Source organism: Bombina bombina, chromosome 7 (assembly GCF_027579735.1).
Source record: "Bombina bombina isolate aBomBom1 chromosome 7, aBomBom1.pri, whole genome shotgun sequence".
Classification (NCBI taxonomy): Eukaryota; Metazoa; Chordata; class Amphibia; order Anura; family Bombinatoridae; genus Bombina; species Bombina bombina.
This window is the reverse complement of record NC_069505.1, coordinates 437,245,935-437,270,687: the sequence shown is the minus strand read 5'-3', so window position 1 is coordinate 437,270,687 and position 24,753 is coordinate 437,245,935. Positions and strand designations below refer to the sequence as shown.

Sequence of the window (24,753 nt, the reverse complement as noted above, 5' to 3'; positions counted from 1 at the left end):
AGAGGTTGGGGGAAAGTCTGACAGCTCGAGGAAGTGCGTTCCAGAGGGTTGGTGCCGCACGAGAGAAGTCCTGTAGTCTAGCATGAGAGGAGGTGATGGTAGAAGAGGCAAGGAGTAGATCGTTGTTGGATCTTAGGGGACGGGATGGAGTATATTTGTTGATGAGTGAGGACAGGTATGGGGGGGCTGCATTGGTAAGGGCTTTGTAGGTCAGAGTGAGAATTTTGAATTTAATTCTGCTGTGAATGGGGAGCCAGTGAAGGGACTCACAGAGGGGTGCGGCAGATACAGAGCGTCGGGAGAGGTGGATTAGCCTAGCAGAGGCATTTAGGATGGATTGAACGGGGGAGAGGCGGGAGAGAGGAAGGCCAGTTAGTAGGTTGTTACAGTAGTCGAGCCGGGAAATTACTAGGGAATGGATTAGCTGTTTAGTAGTTTCAGCACTCAGAAAAGGACGAATTTTGGAGATATTGCGTAGGTGGTTGCGACATGATGAAGAGAGCGATTGGATGTGGGGTATTAAGGACAGATTGGAGTCGAGTGTTACTCCTAGGCAGCGGACTTGGGGTTATGGGGAGATAGTGGTGTCACCGACAGTGATAGTAAAGTTAGAAACTGGAGTAGAGTTAGTTGGGGGGATTAGAAGAAGCTCAGTCTTGGACATGTTGATTTTTTGGTGGTGAGAGGCCATCCAGGAAGAAATGCCAGATAAGCAGTCGCTGATGTGGGAAAGGACAGAATGAGAGAGTGCAGGGGTGGATAGGTAGATCTGAGTATCATCAGCATAGAGGTGATAGTTGAAGCCATAGCTACTAATAAGTTTACCCAATGAGGAAGTATAAATAGAGAAGAGTAGAGGGCCTAGAACAGAGACTTGAGGTACTCCAACAGACAGAGGCAATGGAGAGGATGAGTTGCCAGCAAATGAGACAGAAAAGGACCTATTAGAGAGATAAGAGTGGATCCAGGAGAGGGCAATGTCACAGAGCCCAAGGGAGCTTAGAGTCCGTAGGAGGAGGGGATGGTCAACAGTGTCAAAGGCAGCAGACAGGTCAAGTAAGATAAGTATAGAATAGTGGCCATTGTTTTTAGCAGAAAGAAGATCGTTAGTAACCTTGGTGAGGGCAGTCTCAGTTGAGTGTTGGGGACGGAAGCCAGATTGCAGGGGGTCAAGCAATGAGTTGGAGGATAGGAAGTGTGTTAGGAGATCAAAAACTATTTTTTCCAGGACTTTAGAAGCTAGCGGAAGTAGTGATATGGGGCGGTAGTTTGCAGGAGAATTGGGGTCGAGGGAGTGTTTTTTGAGGATGGGGGTGACCTTTGCATGTTTGAAGGATGATGGAAATGAACCAGTAGTAAGGGATCGGTTGAATATGTGAGTAAGAGCTGGGGTGAGGGTAGAGGACAGAGAAGGTATTAGATGTGAAGGGATAGGGTCAAGGGGGCAGGTAGTGAGGTGTGAGGAAGATATTAGGGAACTCATTTCATTCTCAGTGGTTGGGGGGAAGGTACTGAGAGTGTTGGAGGGCGTGACCGGGGGCGGAGGTGAAAGGTTGCAGTCTTGTGGTGGGATGTTACTTCTGATGGTAAGTGTTTTGTTGAAAAAGTAGTCTGCCAAGTCTTGAGCACTAAAGTCAGATGAGGGGGGTGGAGGAGAGTGTTGAAAGTGGAGAAGAGACATTTAGGGTTTGAGGAGTGAGAAGATATGAGAGAAGAGAAGTAGTTTTGCTTGGCTAAGTGAAGGGCAGATGAGTAAGAATAAAGAATTAACTTATAGAGTGAATTTATAGTGTAGGAAATGTGTGTCGGTATGTGTGTATATATGTGTGTGTGTGTGTCTACGTGTGTGTGTCTGTGTGTCTGTATATATGTGTGTGTATGTGTCTGTATGTGTGTGTGTGTGTGTGTCTGTGTGTCTTATGTGTGTGTCTGTGTATCTGTATGTGTGTGTCTGTATGTCTGTGTGTGTGTCTGTCTGTATGTGTCTGTGTGTCTGTATGTCTGTATGTGTGTGTTTGTATGTCTGTATGTGTGTGTGTCTGTATGACTGTATGTGTGTGTGTGTCTGCATGTGTGTGTATCCTTATACATGTGTGTATCCTTATACATGTGTGTGTCTGTGCTTATATATGTATGTGTGTATCTTTATACATGTGCGTGTGTCTGTGCATATGTATGTGTGTATCTTTGGTGTGCATGTGTCTGTGTGTATCTTTATGCATGTACGTATGTCTGTGCATACAGTATATGTATCTATGTGTGTGTGTGTCTGTGCATACATGTATGTGTTTATCGTCATACGTGTGTGTGTCTGTGAATACATGTATGTGTGTATCTTTATACGTGTGTGTGGCCGTGCATCTATGTATGTGTGTATATTTATATGTTTGCCTGTCTGTGCATATATGTATGTGTTTATATTTATACATGTGCGTGTGTCTGTGCATATTTGTATATATCTTTATACTTGTGTATGTGCATACATGTCTGTGTTTATATTTATACATGCGCGTGTCTGTACATATATGTATATATCTTTATACGTGTGTATGCGCATACATGTCTGTGTTTATATTTATACATGTGCGTGTCTGTGCATATATGTATATATCTTTATACGTGTGTATGTGCATACATGTCTGTGTTTATATTTAGACATGTGCGTGTGTCTGTGCATATATGTGTTTATCTATATATAAATGGAAATACTACATAATTGAATATTGAGGGGATGAGAACAGTCTGTCTGCAGAGTTGGCTGAAGTTGAAATAGGAGAGACATACGGACGTATGCTGGCCTTGATTGGCTGCATGCTCATGTACAGTTGCACAGGGTGACACCTGACTGTATTTAGTCTTTTAGCAGCTGTTAAACACATAATAACCACAAGTATTTGTTACAAGTTACCTGCACTAATACAATTTGTGTATTTTTTCTAGACAACACCTGTAAGACCACATACCACTAGCATTTAACCTCATTCCTTTTCCCCAGTCCCATGTTCTATAAAATGCCTTGACATTGGGCAGCTGCTAGTACCGTGTGCTCTATTGGGCGGTGACTTGTCTTGTACAGGCAATGACTCACAGTCGCCATCACTGAGCTTGGTAAGGGATCACACCATCCTAATAAAACATCTTGTTTCAGGCAAACTCTCTGGATTTGTGCCCAGGGTGCAGCTTTACTAGAAGTTTTCTCTGTTTGCTCTGACTGTTACTGGACTAGCTCTGTCCGTGTGACCCTTACACATTGCGGAATCTGTCGCCATAGACAAGAGGGGCTTTAGCTGGAATGGGTCATTATGGTTATGGTCTAGTAGTTGCACCATTACTAACATCAATATTATTAGCTTCAAACCTCCCAGCATTGTACCCAGTGCCATATGGGCTCATCTGTGAGATGGTGCCAAGACAGGGTTACCCTGGCCATGGGCTACAGTCCCTTTATCATGTTCTTGCCTTTGACTAGGGCTGTTTTATATCCTGATATTGTTGTGACAGCTGATTGGACTGATTGCTGTATACGACCTTTGGTCTCGCTGACTGTTCCTCGCCTTCTTGTTCACTGGTCTTGATACCAAATCCCATAACCAGCCAAAGGCAATCCCTTCTCTGCAGTATGCAGGCTGGTGGTGGGTTATGGGTAAAGGCTAACACAGAGCTTCTGGTCGGTAAAATCTAATGACTATCCTCAGAACCTGGGACCACTTTAGGCTGAAACTTGTAGTTTTGTTACAATACTCTGTAGAGCTAACAATCTATAGCTGAATGATTTACAGCCAAATAATCTTACAGGAAGACGTTGGATTTATATGATTGTTGGTAAAAAATGATAACAGATGCTGTCTGAGAATCCCATGAGAAAACAAGTCAGCACCTGACCTCTACATTAGATCTAAGTGCTGTTACTCCATCTTCTTGTGTTATTTGCTCTGTAACTCTAGTGTACCTCTTATCTTGTTCTTATCCAGATCCAATTTATTTTTTATCAAATTGAAAGGGTCCCACTCTCTTCTTGTGATGCTGCAATGGTCACTGTATGGAAATGTGATCTTGACTTGGTCACCCTCTGTTACTGTGCTTGTTGAATGGTTACTCTATGTCTCGGTGACTTCTGCTGAGTTCCTGGTTCTCAGGTACAATTCACTCACTCTTGACAAAGAGAATTAACTAAGGAATTTCCCTGTATAACGCTGCAGGAGGTGAGAGGTGAGGCTGGCCTCTGGTATGGGCAACAACCTCAGCAAAAAGGCACATAGACACAATAATTAGATTAATATCTGTATCTTACACTCAGGTGCTCTGGGTATTAATATCAGCAGAGAATGAACAACGGTCTCTGTACATAAGGTACTAACACAGGACAAACAAATGTGTCACAGGTCAGCTACAGTCTTTAAATTGTCATCCAACTCATGTTTATTAGGGACAGAAGCCGTTACCCAGAAGCCATTCACTCATGCGTGGCCCTGCACTGTACCCAGCTGTGGATTTTTAGATATTCATCTAACCCAGGGAGAGACAGAGAATTAATGTCACATCAGGGAACGGGTTTAGCCTTAGTGAGCAGAGACCAACCCAGGTGACCTAAATGAATTTTAAATAAGTAACAAATATACATTAGCATTAACATGTATTAGTGTCACACAAGACAAATGATTGTAAATGAACTATAAGGGCCCACACCAGGGCCACTCCCTATTATAGCACATGTGGTTGTGTAGGTTTTGCAAGAACGTATCATGGAAAGTGCACACTGTCATCAGCCTCACTAGCCTCACCAGCCTTACTAGCTTTACCAGCCTTACCAACCTCACCAGCCTTACTAGCCTTACCAGCCTCACCAACCTTACTAACCTCACCAACCTTACTAGCCTCACTAGCCTCACTAGCCTCACCAACCTTACTAGCCTCACTAGCCTCACCAACCTTACTAGCCTTACCAACCTTACTAGCCTCACCAGCCTTACTAGCCTCACCAGCCTCACTAGCCTCAACAGCCTTACCAGCCTTACTAGCCTCACCAGCCTTACTAGCCTTACCAGCCTCACCAACCTTACTAGCCTCACCAGCCTTACCAACCTTACTATCCTCACCAGCCTTACTAGCCTTACCAGCCTCACCAACCTTACTAGCCTCACCAGCCTTACCAACCTTACTAGCCTCACCAGCCTTACTAACCTCACCAACCTTACTAGCCTTACCAGCCTCCCAAACCTTACTAGCCTCACCAACCTTACTAGCCTCACCAGCCTTACTAGCCTTACCAGCCTCACCAGCCTTACTAGCCTCACTAGCCTAACCAGTCTCACTAGCCTCACCAGCCTTACCAGCCTTACTAGCCTCACCAGTCTTACTAACCTTACCAGCCTCACCAACCTTACTAGCCTCACCAGCCTTACCAACCTTATTAGCCTCACCAGCCTTACCAATCTTACTAGCCTCACCAGCCTTACTAGCCTTACCACCAGCCTCACCAACCTTATCAGCCTCACCAGTCTCACTAGCCTCACCAGCCTTACCAGCCTTACTAGCCTCACCAGCCTTACTAACCTTACCAGCCTCACCAACCTTACTAGCCTCACCAGCCTTACCAACCTTACTAGCCTCACCAGCCTTACCACTCTTACTAGCCTCACCAGCCTTACTAGCCTTACCAGCCTCACCAACCTTACTAGCCTCACCAGCCTTACCAACCTTACTAGCCTCACCAGCCTTACCAACCTTACTAGCCTTACCAGCCTCACCAACCTTACTAGCCTCACCAGCCTTACCAACCTTACTAGCCTCACCAGCCTTACTAACCTCACCAACCTTACTAGCCTTACCAGCCTCCCAAACCTTACTAGCCTCACCAGCCTTACCAACCTTACTAGCCTCACCAGTCTTACTAGCCTCACCAACCTTACTAGCACCTTACTAGCCTTACCAGCCTCATCAACCTTACTAGCCTCACCAACCTTACTAGCCTCACCAGCCTTACTAGCCTCAATAGCCTCACCAACCTTACCAGCCTTACTAGCCTCACCAACCTTACTAGCCTCACCAGCCTTACTAGCCTCAATAGCCTCACCAGCCTCACCAACCTCACCAGCCTTACTAGCCTCACCAACCTTACTAGCCTTACCAGCCTCACCAACCTTACTAGCCTCACCAACCTTACTAGCCTCACCAGCCTTACTAGCCTCAATAGCCTCACCAGCCTCACCAACCTTACCAGCCTTACTAGCCTCACCAGCCTTACCAACCTTACTAGCCACACCAGCCTCACCAACCTTACTAGCCTTACCAGCCTTATCAGCCTCAGCAGCCTTACCAGCCTTATCAGCCTCACTAGCTTCACCAGCCTCACCATCTCCAAGTCTCATATTACTCTATGTATCTGATTCACTAAAGCTCACCCATCTGCATTTGCCTTAGTGAATTAGCTGCACAGAGTGACATAGGGGTTAGAGTGGCTGGTGGGCATGTTAGTGAATCAGATGCATCGGGGCCGATTTATCAATGCCTGTCCGACATGATAAACTGTAGCGTATCATGTCCGACAAACATCGCTGAATGCCGACAGCTAACGCTCTCAGCATTTAACATTGCACAAGCAGTTCTGGTGAACTGCTTGTGCAATGCTGCCCCTGCAGATTTGTGGCCAATCAGGGGGTGTCGATTGAGCCGATCGTATAGGATCAGCCGAATTGATGTCCGCAGCCTCAGAGGCATTCTTAAGACCGCTGCTTCATAACTGCTGTTTCTGGCGAGCCTGCAGAGATTGTAGAGGTGGTTAAGGATCTATCCCAGTGTGGGTCTCATTACCTGCGGTGTCCCAGGTTCGCTTCCCATCTATTGCAATGTGCTGGGACATGCGCATGCCACAAGTCTCTGGTGAGCACAGGGCAAGTTACAAATGCACGGGGGGCCTAAAACACCCAGAAGGAATCTCACAACACTTAGCATTTTATGGAGCAATAAATATTTCACCTTATTGTCATTTTATAATATTCTTAAAGTTTCACAACCACTTTTTGGGGTTGATAAATGAACATTTTGCTATAAACACATAAACTGAGCTAGATCCTACATGATAACACCAGGAACGTTAAATAAAAAATCTTGTGTGAAGATTTGCATGAAAAGCCGTCCAATTGCGTCTGCTGGTCAAGCTTAAAGGGATACGAACCACAAAAATGTTTTCTTTCATGATTCAGATAGAACATACATTTTAAACATCTTTCTGATTTACTTATTATCATATTTGCTTCATTTAATTGTTATCCTTTGTTGAAGGAGCAACAATAGACTCCTGGGAGCTAGCTGGGCACATCAGTAAACCAATGACAAGATGCAAATATGTGCAGCAACCAATAAGCAGCTAGCGCCCACCTCCCACCAATGACACGCTCTATCTGAATCATGAAACTTTAATTTGGACTCTTCTGTCCCTTTAAATAGATACACGAAGAAATCGTGCAAGTGTGAATGGGTTTTCTAAATCATTGGGAGACCACTGAATCCCGTCCTCTCTCATTTGCGAATATAATGGAATGGCTTTGAATTAAAGAACTGGCAAGCGGCTGCACGAAACACTGACCTCTTCTAACTGATCAGATGTGACACAAATCTGTATGTTATCACCAAGAGGGCAATATTACTGCAGATTACTAGCAAATCATTAAACCGAGTTCAAACAAGATAACCGAGTTCTCAAAGATTTTTTTAAAAGCAAAGCGTGTAACATTTAGTGTCAATATTTAACACAAAATCAGTTACTTCCTATAGGTAGATACAAATATTACAGTTTAATAGTTATCTTAAATTTAAAGGGACAGTATAAAATAGTTTCCCCTTAATAAGGGGTGATTTTCACGGTATTTAAAAAAAAAAAGTAATTTACTACCAAGCACCACAATAAATAGCTGAAAAGCCTCTAGTTCTGTAAAAAAATGCTCTATAATACAGAGATATTCAGCTGACAATCGGTTTCTAAAGAAGAAATCTGCATCTCTTGTTTGGTACCTAATCTCTATTCCTTTGTATCTATTTCTGCGTTTCATTCATCATGTTGCACGCTCAGGGCTACACGGCGCGCTCGCAGGGTAATGATATCCTTTACATGATAACTGTGCAGTGTAGGGTGTGATTAAATCTTGTCTTTCTATGAAGTTTTGTTTACTGTCAACACAGATGTGAAATCAAATTCCGATCGTCAGCAAAGCCGGATGGTACATCAGAAAAAACACAACATGATGACTGGGTCAGATTCCAAAGTGAGAAAGGAAATAGCAGATCATTTCGTGACTCCAGGTAATTCTATTGCCTTAATAGACGACATGCTCAGCCGAATTGGTCTGTTACAGACATAAAACTAACTGAGGCAGATCTTTAAATTGACTTAAAGGGATTCTAAATCTAGCCACTGATAAGCAAGTGCTATCCAGCATCCTGAACCAAAAATGGGCCGGCTCCTAAGCGTTCATTCCTGTTTTTTCAAATAAAGATACCAAGAGAATGAAGAAAAAACGATAATAGGAGTAAATTAGTTGCTTAAAGTTGTTGCTCTATCTGAATCGTGAAAGAAAATTTTTGGGTTTAGTGTCCCTTAAAGAACCTCACTGTTCCTTCTGCTAATACCTCTTCCTATATACCCAGCACCTACTGATCTTACCTGCTGCTAATACCTCTTCCTATACACCCAGCACCCTACTGACCTTACCTGCTGCTAATACCTCTTCCTATACACCCAGCACCTACTGACCTTACCTGCTGCTAATACCTCTTCCTATACACTTAGCACCTACTGACCTTACCTGCTGCTAATACCTCTTCCTATACACCCAGCACCTACTGACCTTACCTACTGCTAATACCTCTTCCTATACATCCAGCACCTACTGACCTTACCTGCTGCTAATACCTCTTCCTATACACCCAGCACCTACTGACCTTACCTGCTGCTAATACCTCATCCTATACACCCAGCACCTACTGACCTTACCTGCTGCTAATACCTCATCCTATACACCCAGCACTTACTGACCTTACCTGCTGCTAATACCTCTTCCTATACACCTAGCACCTACTGATCTTACCTGCTGCTAATACCTCTTCCTACCAAATAATTTTGAAGAAACAGCACACCTTTTCTTTTTCAGTGGGGCACAGAACAAAACGGACTTGCCAGGTCCCAGTCAATCCAGATACAAAGAGTATTCCAGCCACCAAATTTTCTTAAAAGACCTTTATTTCACATAGGGTCCCAAACAAACAGTTACAACGTTTCAAGCCACACCAGGCTCTTAATCATACATGATTAAGAGCCTGGTGTGGCTTGAAACGTTGTAACTGTTTGTTTGGGACCCTATGTGAAATAAAGGTCTTTTAAGAAAATTTGGTGGCTGGAATACTCTTTGTATCTGAATACCTCTTCCTATACACCCAGCACCTGCTGACCTTACCTGCTGCTAATACCTCTTCCTATACACCCAGCACCTACTGACCTCACCTACTGCTAATACCTCTTCCTATACACCCAGCACCTACTGACCTTACCTGCTGCTAATACCTCTTCCTATACACCCTGCACCTACTGACCTTACCTGCTGCTAATACCTCTTCCTATACACCCAGCACTTACTGACCTTACCTACTGCTAATACCTCTTCCTATACAGCCAGCACCTACTGACCTTACCTGCTGCTAATACCTCTTCCTATACACCCAGCACCTACTGACCTTACCTGCTGCTAATACCTCTTCCTATACACCCAGCACCTACTGACCTTACCTACTGCTAATACCTCTTCCTATACACCCAGCACCTACTGACCTTACCTGCTGCTAATACCTCTTCCTATACACCCTGCACCTACTGACCTTACCTGCTGCTAATACCTCTTCCTATACACCAGCACCTACTGACCTTACCTGCTGCTAATACATCTTCCTATATACCCAGCACCTACTGACCTTACCTGCTGCTAATACCTCTTCCTATACACCCAGCACCTACTGACCTTACCTACTGCTAATACCTCTTCCTATACACCCAGCACCTACTGACCTTACCTGCTGCTAATACCTCATCCTATACACCCAGCACCACCTACTGACCTTACCTGCTGCTAATACCTCTTCCTATACACCCAGCACCTACTGATCTTACCTGCTGCTAATACCTCTTCCTATACACCCAGCACTAGGGATGGGCGAATGTGTAAATTTTCGAATTTTGAATGTAGAACGAATGTTATTACCGAAATTCGAATTCTAAATCCGAATGTCGATAAGAACGAATATTCTTAAAAATTTGAAAATCGAATGTTATTTACAGTTTTCGAATGTCCCTTTCGAATTCGAATGTTTATAATTATATTGAATGTCCACATTCGAAATTTCGAATTTTACATTCTATCTAACAAATACTATTCAGGAGTTCAATAGTTCATGTGGTAGGGCGGGAATCTAGTAAATTGATACATAATAGATACAAATATATCATTTCAAATATAGAATATTGCATAATTCGAATATTACATTTAAAGAAAGCATTAGAAATACTATTACAAACATATAAATTCAAATTTTTCGAATTCGAATATAAATTTGAATTTTTCGAATTCGAATATTGCATAATTCGAATATTACATTTAAAGAAAAAGCATTAGAAATACTATTACAATCTAAATTCGAATTTTTCGAATTCGAATACACGTATTGCATGATTCGAATATTCCATTTAAAGAAAAAGCATTAGAAATACTATTACAATCTAAATTTGAATTTTTCGAATTCGAATATTGCATAATTCGAATATTACATTTAAAGAAAAAGCAATAGAAATACTATTACAATCTAAATTCGAATTTTTCGTAAAGAATATTTTCGAATGTAATCGTAAAATTCGAAACTGAACATTCGAAAATCGAATGTTAGAATGTTATGTAAACATTCAAAATTCGATTCGAACGAACGAATGTGTTAAAATTCGTGCCGTTTTTCGAATGTTGCGAAAGATTCGCCCATCCCTACCCAGCACCTACTGACCTTACCTACTGCTAATACCTCTTCCTATACACCCAGCACCTACTGACCTTACCTATTGCTAATACCTCTTCCTATACACCCAGCACCTACTGACCTTACCTGCTGCTAATATTTCTTCCTATACACCCAGCACCTACTGACCTTACCTGCTGCTAATACCTCTTCCTATACACCCAGCATATACTGACCTTACCTGCTGCTAATACCTCTTCCTATACACCCAGCACCTACTGACTTTACCTGCTGCTAATACCTCTTCCTATACACCCAGCACCTACTGACCTTACCTGCTGCTAATACCTCTTGCTATACACCCAGCACCTACTGACCTTACCTGCTGCTAATACCTCTTCCTATACACCCAGCACCTACTGACCTTACCTGCTGCTAATGCCTCTTCCTATAAACCCAGCACCTACTGACCTTACCTGCTGCTAATACCTCTTCCTATACACCCAGCACCTACTGACCTTACCTACTGCTAATACCTCTTCCTATACACCCAGCACCTACTGACCTTACCTGCTGCTAATATTTCTTCCTATACACCCAGCACCTACTGACCTTACCTGCTGCTAATACCTCTTCCTATACACCCAGCATATACTGACCTTACCTGCTGCTAATACCTCTTCCATACACCCAGCACCTACTGACTTTACCTGCTGCTAATACCTCTTCCTATACACCCAGCACCTACTGACCTTACCTGCTGCTAATACCTCTTGCTATACACCCAGCACCTACTGACCTTACCTACTGCTAATACCTCTTCTTATACACCCAGCACCTACTGACCTTACCTGCTGCTAATACCTCTTCCTATACACCCAGCACCTACTGACCTTACCTGCTGCTAATACCTCTTCCTATACACCCAGCACCTACTGACCTTACCTACTGCTAATACCTCTTCCTATACACCCAGCACCTACTGACCTTACCTGCTGCTAATGCCTCTTCCTATACACCCAGCACCTACTGACCTTACCTGCTGCTAATACCTCTTCCTATACACCCAGCACCTACTGACCTTACCTACTGCTAATACCTCTTCCTATACACTTAGCACCTACTGACTTTACCTGCTGCTAATTCCTCTTCCTATACACCCAGCACCTACTGACCTTACCTGCTGCTAATACCTCTTCCTATACACCCAGCACCTACTGACCTTACCTGCTGCTAATACCTCTTCCTATACACCCAGTACCCTACTGAACTTACCTGCTGCTAATACCTCTTCCTATACACCCAGCACCTACTGACCTTACCTGCTGCTAATACCTCTTCCTATACACCCAGCACCTACTGACCTTACCTACTGCTAATACCTCTTCCTATACACCCAGCACCTACTGACCTTACCTGCTGCTAATGACTCTTCCTATACACCAAGCACCTACTGACCTTACCTGCTGCTAATACTTCTTCCTATACACCCAGCACCTACTGACCTTAAATGCTGCTAATACCTCTTCCTATACACCCAGCACCTACTGACCTTACCTGCTGCTAATACCTCTTCCTATACACCCAGCACCTACTGACCTTACCTGCTGCTAATACCTCTTCCTATACACCCAGCACCTACTAACCTTACCCGCTGCTAATACCTCTTCCTATACACCCAGCACACTACTAACCTTACCCGCTGCTAATACCTCTTCCTATACACCCAGCACCCTACTGACCTTACCTGCTGCTAATATCTCTTTCTGTATTACTTTCTAACTGTTAACTGACATAAGACCTTATGACTTGGTCACCAGACCTTGGTGTCACACACGTGCAGCCCTTGACTGGGGTGGTGTTACTGAGGTCCTGTCATGTCTCTTTTACCCAGTGTACACTGTGTTGTGCTGCGTTGTGCCATGTTTGCTCATATCTCTTGGGGTTTGCCAGGAGATTAAGGGGCCGGTTGCCTGATACATTCTGAGCTTATGAGATGCTCATGAGCAGGAGTTTAGCTATAACTGTTCAGAGTGACTTTATGTCTGCTTGCTTGGTACAAGTACTGGCAGACATCATCCCTTTGCTCAGTCTGAAACGCCCTTACTATATTTGTTCAGCTACAGCTGCTTACTCCACACTGCACTTCGTATTAGCATTAGAATAAAGCCAACACCCATGTGCAAGGAAGGCGTAGCATTCAGTATGTCCCGCTAATGTGGTTCCCCTCTGTGGGGCACAAACCACGACATGCCAGGGGGGGCACCAAAGCCCGTGCTACAGACATAGCTTTATACAACAATAAAGACTCCCCTAGGCCACAAACAGAGTGTCAGCTCAGGGACGGAGTAATAAAGTCATCATACAATGTGTGTTAGAGGCAGCAATAGGGAAAATACATTGCCCTAACTCTGTGCTTAAGTGGCACAAAAGGGTTAAGGTCTGTTCATTAACCTGCAATGCAGTGTATACCCTAACAGTAGAGTGCGAGCGATATGGGGTATATTGCGGCTCTTTGCGTGTATTGGAAATAGCGAGCGTATTATAAGTTGAAAGGAAATGTGTTTGCTTGAGCACAATTAAATTTAATGCACGTCCAGTTAGCGCGACTTTAGAGCTAAGTGTTAGTTGAGACAAAAACTATGCACAGAACACATCAAAAATACATTTAAGAATAAAGTTACACTCATAATAACACAGTCTGATAAAAAATAATTTTACAAAAACAGGGCTCAAAGATATGAGGTCTCGTGTTACCATAGAGATATATACTTACACATGTCTAAATATGTATATATGTGTGTGTGTGTGTACATATGTATTTTTATTCAATATTAATATTTAACAAAGTGTTTAACTCTGTACGTACTGTATTTCTAATTAGATATTTCTATATATATACTGTGTGTGTGTGTATATATATATATATATATATATATATATATATATATATATATATATATATATATATATAAACGAAGGGGCTACAAGCTCCAAATCGTCAATACAAAAATTCTATTTACTACAAGTGCGGATATTTTTATTTTTTTGTGACTATTATATATAGGTATATATATATATATATATATATTAATTTTTTATTGAGGGAATAACAATTACCAAGACAAAAAAACAGTTTGCCCCAACAGGCACATGACACATAGCAAATGATAAGACAGATATTGTAGACATAAACAAATACATAGGAACATATTTAGGGATAGATCTCTTATCAAAACATTCACATAATGTTCCAAGTTGAAATGTAGATCAAGAGTACAGCAGTTGGAAAGCAAACTCAAAATCACCCTCTTTTTCCTCAAAGATAGCTGAAGCCACTTTTGGACCTCCAATAACTCAATGTACTACTCAGAGGCCTTTTGAGTAGTGTAGGCCTACCTGACAGACTCCTTTCTATGACAGCTAGGACCATGGGTAGGTCCTAGAAACTAAGAATAGAATTGAAGGAGATGATAGAATTAAATATAACAAGATTAAATATATCAATGTCTAACACTGTGTCAAAGAAATAAAACTGCAGGGACTGCGTCACATATAAGTTTAAGTACTAATATATAAAACAGTGTAGTTGCTCACGTTGATACAAATGGCATAAGATCATTGAAACTAAAAAAAAAAAAAAAGGCTTGTAATCTGAACAAAAAAATGAAGCTAGCTGGGCTACAAAAACATCAGATATATATAGAAATCTGTATTTAAGAACAAATAGAACATATTCTGCTATCTGAAGAACATTGGAATGTTAAATATTCATATTTCATGTCAGGTTTTTTTGCAGTTTGCGTGCTCCATTGAAGTATTTGGAAGAATACATTAATGCAATATCAGAAGTTCCACTTTTTGTGTGCTAACTTTTTACCTTCAAGTCATTATACGAGTGGAACACTGCGCGTGTCTAGCAAAATTAATGAGCGAGTGGGCGCGCTATATATCGCTCCACTTGTAATCTAGGCCATGTGTGCACAGTATGCAGTACACAGGCTGAATATACACAGTATCAGCAGGACTCATGTCAGTGTGCGCACAGTACGCAGTACACAGGCTGAATATAGACAGTATCAGCAGGACTCATGTCAGTGTGTGCACAGTATGCAGTACACAGGCTGAATATAGACAGTATCAGCAGGACTCATGTCAGTGTGCGCACAGTAAACGGACTGAATATACAGAGTATTAGCAGAACTCATGTCAGTGTGCGCACAGTACGCAGTACACGGACTGAATATACACAATATCAGCAGGACTCATGTCAGTGTGCGCACAGTACTGCTTCTTATCTCAGTTATATTAATATACTATTTACCTCTGTGATTACCCTGTATCTAAGCCTCTGCAGACTGCCCTTTATCTCAGTTATATTAATATACTTTTTACCTCTGTGATTACCTTGTATCTAACCCTCTGCAGACTGCCCCTTATCTCAGTTATATTAATATATATTTTACCTCTGTGATTACCTTGTATCTAAGCCTCTGCAGACTGCCCCTTATCTCAGTTATATTAATATACTATTTACCTCTGTGATTACCCTGTATCTAAGCCTCTGCAGACTACTTCTTATCTCAGTTATATTAATACACTTTTTACCTCTGTGATTACCTTGTATCTAACCCTCTGCAGACTGCTCCTTATCTCAGTTATATTAATATACTTTGTACCTCGGTCATTACCCTGTATCTAAGCCTCTGCAGACTGCTCCTTATCTCAGTTATATTAATATACTCTTTACCTCTGTGATTACCTTGTATCTAAGCCTCTGCAGACTGCCCCTTATCTCAGTTATATTAATATACTTTTAATCTCTGTGATTACCCTGTATCTGAGCCTCTGCAGACTGCCCCCTTATCTCAGTTATATTAATATACTTTTTACCTCTGATTACCCTGTATCTAAGCCTCTGCAGACTGCTCCTTATCACAGTTATATTAATATACTGTTTACCTCTGTGATTACCTTGTATCTAGGAACCTTCTTCCAGCCCCCTGATCACATGACTGTGACTGTTTATTATCTATTGTCTTGTAGTTAGCATTGTGTTGTGCTAAATCTTAAATTACTCCCCTGTGCCTGAACACAGTGTTATCTATATGGCCCACGTGTACTTTGTCTCTTTGTGTTGAAAAGAGATTTAAAGGGACAGTTTACTCAAAAAATGTAACCCCTTTAATTTGTTCCCAATTATTAACTTTGCCTGCTGGAGTGTATTAAATTGTTTACACGTTTTTTCCATTACCCTTATATTGGCATTTGAAATAGTTTATTTAGCCTGTGGTATCCCCATCCATCCTGAAAGTTTTTGGCCTCAAGGCCAAGCTGTGTTAACACAGCCAGTAGAAGAAACTACACTCCCAGTGGGTTATAGAAGAGATAAGGTAATAAAATGTTAATTTTCCATTGTTCTCTCCAAGTATTGGTGATTGGTTTGTGGACAGATATAAGATAAAGAAGCAGGTATATTTACACAATGTGATAAAGTAATGAGATCTGATTATACCTACAAACTCAACCCATTTTTATTAGGTTGTGGCTTCAACACACAAAATCAACTAATTCATATACACAAATAAACCTTAAAAAAGCAAATCTCATACATTTTGAACTCTGCAGCTGGTTAAAAAAGTAATTGGAAACACATGAAGGGAAAAACAATTTTTTAGTATACTGTCCCTTTAAAAAGCATGTGATAAGAGGCAGCCCTCAAAGGCTTGGAAATTAGCATATGAGCCTACCTAGGTTTAGTTTAAACTAAGAATACCAAGAAAAAAAGCAAATTTGATGATAAAAGTAAATTGTAAAGTTGATTAAAATTACAAGTCCTATCTGAAAAATTAAACTTTTTTGTTGCATCTAATTTAGTGCATATTAAATTATTTACAAAAAAGCCCTCTATATGGCTGTGCTTAAAACAATGCCTTTGGTTTTAAGTGGGGTGTGTTTCTGCCCACCAATGGAAGTGTGGGAGTTGCCCCTATTAGCCTGTGAGCAATTCATCTCTAGGGAGGGTTTGTGCACAAACACGCATTTCCTGTTAGCTTCATTTAACATAACAATATCTGTGGCAGGTTTAAGGAGTGTGACAATAGTGTCTCAGTGTCTCAGCTTGTTAAGATGGTGACTCAGAGCTATTTCTGGTGATGGGAAGATTTCAGCACACAATGCAGGATAAAGCAAGCTCAACCACAATGTCTGATAAACCCTCAAATTCACTCATACCCAATCACTGCAAGCCCAGAGGAATGTGCCTCCCATATACACCTGATTGTACCTTACATTATTCTGTAATGACACTTAGGGACACACGCCCAGCAATATCTGTATCAGGGCGTATCAGCATCTGGCACACCTTATAGGGCAATCGTACACTGGCACACTAAAGCCATGCAGTGATGTAAGTACTTATACAGACCTACCTGCACAGTCACACAGCTCCTTATACAGACCTACCTGCACAGTCACACCGCTACTTATACAGACCTACCTGCACAGTCACACAGCTCCTTATACAGACCTACCTGCACAGTCACACAGCTCCTTATACAGACCTACCTGCACAGTCACACCGCTACTTATACAGACCTACCTGCACAGTCACACAGCTCCTTATACAGACCTACCTGCACAGTCACACAGCTACTTATACAGACCTACCTGCACAGTCACACAGCTCCTTATACAGACCTACCTGCACAGTCACACAGCTACTTATACAGACCTACCTGCACAGTCACACAGCTCCTTATACAGACCTACCTGCACAGTCACACAGCTCCTTATACAGACCTACCTGCACAGTCACACAGCTCCTTATACAGACCTACCTGCACAGTCACACAGCTCCTTATACAGACCTACCTGCACAGTCACACAGCTCCTTATACAGACCTACCTGCACAGTCACACCGCTACTTATACAGACCTACCTGCACAGTCACACAGCTCCTTATACAGACCTACCTGCACAGTCACACAGCTCCTTATACACACCTACCTGCACAGTCACACAGCTCCTTATACACACCTACCTGCACAGTCACACAGCTACTTATACAGACCTACCTGCACAGTCACACAGCTCCTTATACAGACCTACCTGCACAGTCACACAGCTCCTTATACAGACCTACCTGCACAGTCACACAGCTCCTTATACAGACCTACCTGCACAGTCACACAGCTCCTTATACAGACCTACCTGCACAGTCACACAGCTACTTATACAGACCTACCTGCACAGTCACACCGCTACTTATACAGACCTACCTGCACAGTCACACAGCTCCTTATACAGACCTACCTGCACAGTCACACAGCTACTTATACAGACCTACCTGCACAGTCACACAGCTCCTTATACAGACCTACCTGCACAGTCACACAGCTACTTATACAGACCTACCTGCACAGTCACACAGCTCCTTATACAGACCTACCTGCACAGTCACACAGCTACTTATACAGACCTACCTGCACAGTCACACAGCTCCTTATACAGACCTACCTGCACAGTCACACAGCTCCTTATACAGACCTACCTGCACAGTCACACAGCTCCTTATACAGACCTACCTGCACAGTCACACAGCTCCTTATACAGACCTACCTGCACAGTCACACAGCTCCTTATACAGACCTACCTGCACAGTCACACAGCTCCTTATACAGACCTACCTGCACAGTCACACAGCTCCTTATACAGACCTACCTGCACAGTCACACAGCTACTTATACACACCTACCTGCACAGTCACACAGCTCCTTATACAGACCTACCTGCACAGTCACACAGCTCCTTATACAGACCTACCTGCACAGTCACACAGCTCCTTATGCAGACCTACCTGCACAGTCACACAGCTCCTTATACAGACCTACCTGCACAGTCACACAGCTACTTATACAGACCTACCTGCACAGTCACACAGCTCCTTATACAGACCTACCTGCACAGTCACACAGCTCCTTATGCAGACATACCTGCACAGTCACACAGCTATTTATACACACCTACCTGCACAGTCACACAGCTACTTATACAGACCTACCTGCCCAGTCACACCGCTACTTATACAGACCTACCTGCACAGTCACACAGCTCCTTATACAGACCTACCTGCACAGTCACACAGCTCCTTATACAGACCTACCTGCACAGTCACACAGCTATTTATACACACCTACCTGCACAGTCACACAGCTACTTATACAGACCTACCTGCACAGTCACACAGCTACTTATACAGACCTACCTGCACAGTCACACAGCTCCTTATACAGACCTACCTGCACAGTCACACAGCTCCTTATACAGACCTACCTGCACAGTCACACAGCTCCTTATACAGACCTACCTGCACAGTCACACAGCTCCTTATACAGACCTACCTGCACAGTCACACCGCTACTTATACAGACCTACCTGCACAGTCACACAGCTCCTTATACAGACCTACCTGCACAGTCACACAGCTCCTTATGCAGACCTACCTGCACAGTCACACAGCTCCTTATACAGACCTACCTGCACAGTCACACAGCTCCTTATACAGACCTACCTGCACAGTCACACAGCTCCTTATACAGACCTACCTGCACAGTCGCACAGCTCCTTATACAGACCTACCTGCACAGTCACACCGCTACTTATACAGACCTACCTGCACAGTCACACAGCTCCTTATACAGACCTACCTGCACAGTCACACAGCTATTTATACACACCTACCTGCACAGTCACACAGCTACTTATACAGACCTACCTGCACAGTCACACCGCTCCTTATACAGACCTACCTGCACAGTCACACAGCTCCTTATACAGACCTACCTGCACAGTCACACAGCTCCTTATACAGACCTACCTGCACAGTCACACAGCTATTTATACACACCTACCTGCATAGTCACACAGATCCTTATACAGACCTACCTGCACAGTCACACAGCTCCTTATACAGACCTACCTGCACAGTCACACAGCTACTTATACAGACCTACCTGCACAGTCACTCACAGCTACTTATACACACCTACCTGCAGTCACACAGCTATTTATACAGACCTACCTGCACAGTCACACAGCTACTTATACACACCTACCTGCACAGTCACTCACAGCTACTTATACACACCTACCTGCAGTCACACAGCTATTTATACAGACCTACCTGCACAGTCACACAGCTACTTATACACACCTACCTGCACAGTCACACAGCTACTTATACAGACCTACCTGCACAGTCGCACAGCTACTTATACAGACCTACCTGCACAGTCACACAGCTACTTATACAGACCTACCTGCACAGTCACTCACAGCTACTTATACACACCTACCTGCAGTCACACAGCTATTTATACAGACCTACCTGCACAGTCACTCACAGCTACTTATACAGACCTACCTGCACAGTCACACAGCTACTTATACAGACCTACCTGCACAGTCACACAGCTAATTATACAGACCTACCTGCACAGTCACTCACAGCTACTTATACACACCTACCTGCAGTCACACAGCTACTTATACAGACCTACCTGCACAGTCACTCACAGCTACTTATACAGACCTACCTGCACAGTCACACAGCTACTTATACACACCTACCTGCCCAGTCACACAGCTACTTATACAGACCTACCTGCACAGTCACACAGCTACTTATACAGACCTACCTGCACAGTCACACACAGCTACTTATACAGACCTACCTGCACAGTCACACAGCTACTTATACACACCTACCTGCACAGTCACACACAGCTACTTATACAGACCTACCTGCACAGTCACACAGCTACTTATACACACCTACCTGCACAGTCACACAGCTACTTATACAGACCTACCTGCACAGTCACACAGCTACTTATACAGACCTACCTGCACAGTCACACAGCTACTTATACAGACCTACCTGCACAGTCACTCACAGCTACTTATACACACCTACCTGCAGTCACACAGCTACTTATACAGACCTACCTGCACAGTCACTCACAGCTACTTATACAGACCTACCTGCACAGTCACACAGCTACTTATACAGACCTACCTGCACAGTCACACAGCTACTTATACAGACCTACCTGCACAGTCACTCACAGCTACTTATACACACCTACCTGCAGTCACACAGCTACTTATACAGACCTACCTGCACAGTCACTCACAGCTACTTATACAGACCTACCTGCACAGTCACACAGCTACTTATACACACCTACCTGCCCAGTCACACAGCTACTTATACAGACCTACCTGCACAGTCACACAGCTACTTATACAGACCTACTTGCACAGTCACACACAGCTACTTATACAGACCTACCTGCACAGTCACTCACAGCTACTTATACAGACCTACCTGCACAGTCACACAGCTACTTATACAGACCTACCTGCACAGTCACACAGCTACTTATACAGACCTACCTGCACAGTCACACAGCTACTTATACACACCTACCTGCCCAGTCACACAGCTACTTATACAGACCTACCTGCACAGTCACACAGCTACTTATACAGACCTACCTGCACAGTCACACAGCTACTTATACAGACCTACCTGCACAGTCACACACAGCTACTTATACAGACCTACCTGCACAGTCACACAGCTACTTATACAGACTTACCTCCACAGTGACACACAGCTACTTATACAGACCTACCTGCACAGTCACGCAGCTACATACCTGTAACCACTGATATACCTGCACACACTATATTACACATATATACACATTTATACACTCTTTCATATTAAAATACTCTTTACACAAACTGGATCAAGCTGGAGATGGTATACATTAGTATTCTCCTAAAACTTTGGGGCTTGGTTAGGAGTCTGAAAATAAGAGCAATTTTATTTTAAAATAAGCAAAACTATAAATTTTAAAAACAAAACAAAACTGTATAGGCTATATAAATGGATCATCTACAAAACATTTATGCAAATAACAATCTAGTGTATAATGTCCCTTTAAATCTGTTTCAATAGATATTTAGATAGATAGCAAGTAACTATATACCTATGTAGAACAGTATAGCTATACAGAAGTTCCACTGATAATACCTAATTAGATTGTTAGCTGTAGGGTGTAATCCTGTTTGTAAATATAACATTGTGAGCATATGAGTCACTAACTACACCAGTGACACACAATACACACACCAATCTATGACACAATCGCCTTATCTTACAGATTTGTGCTGACATAAGTATGCAGTGATGCAGTTGGTTCACTAGAAGGAATCACAATCTGCTGAAACAATAAGCTTATAAATACCCTGTGCAAAGTGTTGCTCATAGTTACAACTAATGGGATACTTCAGATCACATAACCATGGTCAGACGGCAAGTTGCCTCTCCTGCAATTGTGTGTTTTATTTATAATGCTATATTTTTATTATTATAACATAATCATATACAGTATACAGTATTTGTCTGTTTACAACATATACAATCTAAAGAGCTGATGTCTAGTGGAAGAATAAAATGTGTAGAACACAGATACTAGTCAACCCTTCATCTTCCATTGCTGGCATCTCTGACACAAACACTTAACAAGGGACAATCCATGATGTGTAAAACAGTAAATCCTGTCAGTATACAGACTGTGCACCCCCCCCCCCCCCCCCCGAGCCTCCTTATCTTCTGACACAGATCTGTAGCCTTGAGGGCAGCATAGCTCTGTTACCTGAGCTGCCCATCACTGTACTCTGCACACTGTGTTCCCTACAAAGCAGCACCGTAGTCTACACAAATCATGCTAAAGTCTATAGAGTTGTTTAGTTGATAAATCACTTGATGAGTTTATCTAAAGGGTTAATATAAATACACACCTGACCCAGCTCTGAGGTGTTATTGCCACTATCTATCTATTTATCTATCTATCTATCTATCTATCTATAATCTATCTATCTATAATCTATCTATATATCTATCTATAATATATCTATCTATAAAATATATCTATACTCTATCTATCTATCTATCTATCTATCTATAATCTATCTATATATCGATCTATAATATATCTATCTATCTATCTATAATATATCTATCTATCTATAAAATATATCTATACTCTATCTATCTATAATCTATCTATCGATCTATAATCTATCTATCTATCTATCTATAATATATCTATCCATCTATCTATAAAATATATCTATCTATCTATCTATCCATCTATCTATAATATATCTATATATCTATCTATAATATATCTATCTATCTATCTATAATATATCTATCTATCTATAAAATATATCTATACTCTATCTATCTATAATCTATCTATCGATCTATAATCTATCTATCTATCTATAATATATCTATCCATCTATCTATAAAATATATCTATCTATCTATCTATCCATCTATCTATAATATATCTATCTATCCATCTATCTATGATCTATCTATCTATCTATCTATCTATCTATCTATCTATCTATCTATCTATCTATCTATCATATATCTAGTTATTTATCAATTATCTATCTATCTATATATCATCTATCTATCTATCTATCTATCTATCTATCTATCTATCTATCTATCTATCTATCTATCTATCATATATCTAGTTATTTATCAATTATCTATCTATCTATCTATCTATCTATCTATCTATCTATCTCTCTGTCTGTCTACATACTATACAATTTATGTCCTGGTAGCCTGACACACACTGTGTATTAGCAAGTAGCCTGGCACACACTGTGTATTAGCAAGTAGCCTGGCACACACTGTGTATTAGCTTGTATCCTGGCACACACTGTGCATTAGCTAGTAGCCTGGCACGCACTGTGTATTAGCTAGTAGCCTGGCACATACAATTTATGTCCTGGTAGCCTGGCTGTATAAGCCATTAGTGTGGCACAGGGCACAGCACTTGTTTACTTCTCATACATAACAGACAACTGATTGGTGCAATTGAACATATTGGTGCTTTAGAAGTAATTATAAATCTAAGAATAAAGTGTCCTGTGGTAAATGACACCTGCTGCTGATCACAATCACTAATAAATGGTACATTTTAATGCTAATTATTCTCCTAGTTATCCAGCGCTGACCAAACAGCCAACTAAACAGACATTTTAAAAATACTTTAAATTCCATGTTTGGCACCAATCTGTGGCATATGCCAAGTGCCCAGATGCATATTACATATAGCAACACAAAAAAATAATTCTTACTCCCCAGTGTGATCACCTCCCCAGAGAGTTGTCTGAGATTTAAATATGGGGTCACTGTCTAGTGTCACCCAAGAAAGTCAGATGGTGTCCCAGATAATCCTGGAGCTGTGCAATGTATCAGTGCCCTGAGTGTCGTGTGACCCCAGCTGTCACCTGTCGCCCAGGGAGACCTACCTGAGTTGTAGTCCTTTCTCTGGGAGTGTGGGTAGCAGTACTGATCTTTAGTGATGGGGCAGTGGTTATAACATCCCTTTATGGGAGGTGTCAGGACTAAGTTTTATAGAAACTTATGTGAAAAACGACAAGACAAGGAATTTGACTACACCCAGATTTCTTGGCACTGTATAGTAGCACGGGCGGGGAGCCCTGACTCACTCACACACAGTTTTGGTGGAAAATATGAATGAATAGAAGTTCCTAGATGAAAAATAACAATATCCTAGTGGACTCCCAGTCTGTGACATAAATGCTGGGTTATAGTAAGGGGCGGACAGGGGAGTGTGTATATGTGTGTAACAGTTATA

At 42.1% G+C, this 24,753-nt stretch overlaps 1 protein-coding gene across 1 annotated transcript in view; it reads right to left on the bottom strand.

Annotated features, from left to right (window-relative positions):
- EMP1 (epithelial membrane protein 1) overlaps positions 1-24,457 on the bottom strand; it is a 65,002-nt gene extending 40,545 nt beyond the window's left edge. The window contains exon 1 of the mRNA XM_053721344.1: positions 24,404-24,457. The gene's annotated coding sequence lies outside the window, so the exon portion shown is untranslated. The remainder of the gene's footprint in view (positions 1-24,403) is intronic.
- Between the last annotated feature and the right edge of the window lie 296 nt (positions 24,458-24,753).